This window comes from Corylus avellana, chromosome ca2 (assembly GCF_901000735.1).
Source record: "Corylus avellana chromosome ca2, CavTom2PMs-1.0".
NCBI lineage: Eukaryota > Viridiplantae > Streptophyta > Magnoliopsida > Fagales > Betulaceae > Corylus > Corylus avellana.
Window position 1 is genome coordinate 12764495 of NC_081542.1, and position 3042 is coordinate 12767536.

The window sequence follows — 3042 nt, forward strand, 5'->3', positions numbered from 1 at the left end:
TGTTTTGTTTTGTTTTTTTTTTTTTTTAGAATGGAGAGAAAGGATTTTTAGCAAAATGGATATTCAGAAAGTGTCATTACTTGCTAAGGGTGTCAATTCGGTCTGATTTTTTTATTTTTGGCCAAAACTAGGGATCAGAACTAAGGTACCCAACTCTTGATTTTGGGAAACCAGGACCCCAGTTAACGGATACCGGCCAGTCCAGTTTGTACTCAGTTTTTATTTATATTAATTTAATTACCTAATATATATATATATATATATATATATATATATATATGTGTGTGTGTGACCCTTTTTCAAATAATCGTTTGGCTAAGTGTGACCTTTGGGTTGGGTGAGCCCTAGGTGTACAAGGCGTGTCGTGTACCATGGCCATTGGCCAATTGTCGTTTATCAATCATTCGTGGGAAGGGAACAAAAAGACCTTTTTCTCTCTGACGCACAATAGATGTCACCCTTGTCCCTTAGTGAACAGTAATGGTGACGTGGTGAGATGATAATCATCTGGTGGGCATCCCATGGTAGTCTCATGGTGGCCAATGGGCCGACGCACATCCTTTGTGGAGTTAGAAGTCATTAGTCTAGTTTTATGTTCTATTATATATGTGCCTGCGTTATATGGGATGGAAATCAAAGAAATGATAGATTTTGGTAGAATAATCAGAGCAATTATGGGCCTTCTTGTTTTAGGGTTGTTCTAGGAGTCCAAAACCTCCCAATAAAAGAACATATCTTCTTTTTTATTTCATCAAATTTTTGGTGTCTTTAAATAGACACCTTCGATGCATAGTAGAAATGAAACAACTAACTTGAATAGACCACTTCTAATGTTATTAATAAGAGAGATGTTACTATCTCTTATACAAATCTACCATTAAATATGTAGAACATTTCAATGGTGGATTTGTCCATCTTTTATGAAGAGATTGACAAGAGATGGGTAAAAGATTAAAAAAAAAACAAATATTTATCTATCAATAATTGTTAGAGTTATCAATTGATAACTCTTTTCATGTTATCAAGAATTCAAATGTACATTCAAGTGAATATAAGAATAACATTAATTGTGATAAATCATTCGTAATTTGAATTTATATTTATAATATCTATGTTATCTCTTGTAACAGTTCTATTTATATATACAAAGCCTTAACTACGATTGATGGTAAGGCAGTATAACCCAAACACTAGAGTTGTCAACTTATCACATGGTATCAGAGCTTTCCTAGACTAACGTTTTTTTTTTTTTTTCTCTCTCTCTCTCTCTCTCTCTCTCTCTCTATGTTTCTATGGCTGCTTCATCCTCTTCCGACTTCTACAAACCCAATGACCTACACTGTTCCCTCTTCCTTTCCTCACAAACTCATTGAGACCAACTATCTAGTCTGGAAGCTTGCTATCTTGCCTATCATCAAAAGCCAAGATCTTCAAGGCCAAGGCCATATTGATGGTTCTATACTTCTATTATGAGCCCTCCTCCAACCCTTCTCTATGTTATCTTTTGTAACAGTTTTATCTACATATGCAAAGCCTTAACCATGCACAAGTGGGGGTTAGTATTTCGAATCACCTCCCCCTTTTTCTTCTTTTATGCAGTCATGTCAAAAAATAAATAAATCTTAAAGATAGCTTATTATCTTTTAAGTCCTTCAATTCTAATAATACTAAAACTTGTCCCAATAGACGGGCCTCTAATACTTGGACTCATCAATGATAAATTAAACAATAATAAAATAAAAAATAAATAAAAGAACTATTTCAATGACTCAAAAGTTTTCAAAGCAAAATGGAATATGAATAGTGAGATTAGATATGGAGCCAAAGCAAGTTGAAGGTCTCCTGAAAATATGCCAATAAAAATTAGAATTTAAAGTTGGTACCTTCTTTTTATTATTATTATTATTATTAATTGAGGGTAGATAAAACATACCGAGTCACTATCTCCCTTAAATTTTTAAACGGTGAACCACTGCCTGCAACCATACCACATCTGTCTCTCTCTCTCTCTTTTCTTTCATTTTCATTCTTTTTCTTTTTTGTTTTGTTTTTCTGATGTTTGCAGAATTAATTGGGGGAGCGGCTTTAACAATTTCGGATGCCACCTGTAAAAAAGAGCAAATGAGTGCTCAAATAGATTCCACGTGGCGTAGAACAATAAGCCAATTGGAAAACTCAGCAGAATTTTTTTTTTAAAGAATATTTCATATTCATTTATTAGAGGCGGCGAGAACGTAAAAGAGATTCCGCATATAATGGGGGTGGGGGCGTAAAAAGATACCGCATCATCATTACACCGCATAGAGTGTCTGCCTGCCCTTATCAACGTCGTTGTAGACTAGTAGTGCCCTCCTTTCATTTTCAAATGACAAATAAGCCCCCAACCAATTGCGAAATAATTGGTTGAAAGATAGCGTTAAGACTGGTGATGGGAGGAAGATGAGCAATAAGCCACTAAAAACTCAACTTAGATTTTTTTTTTTTCTTAAGGAATACTTTGTATCTCATTTTCTCTCTATTTGAGAGAGGGGCAGTGTAAAAAAGATTCCGGCATCGTCAGCTACACTGCATAGAGTGCTTGTTTAATTCCTTCTATCAACATCAAGTTGTGGACTTTGTAGCAGTTCTCCTCCTCATTTTCAAATGACAAATAAGCCCCCCCCAAACTGTGAAGAATTGCTGGGAAAGATAGCGATGGACCGCGATGGGAGTGAAGATGAGCAATAAGCCAATTGGAAAAACTCAACTTAGATTTTTTTTTTTTTTTTTTTAAGGGAATATTTTCATATTTATTTATTTCATGGGGGGGGGGTGGGGGGTGTGTTAAAAAAGACTCCACATCGTCATTACACCGCATAGAGTGTCTGTCTGTTCATATCAACGTCATTGTAGACTTGTAGTGCCCTCCTCTCATTTTCAAATGACAAATAAGCCCCCAGTTGCGGAAGAATTCGTTGAAAGATTGCAATGGGAGACTGCGATGGGAGGAAGATGAGCAATAAGCCAATTGGAAAACTCAACTTAAATTTTTTTTTTTTTTTT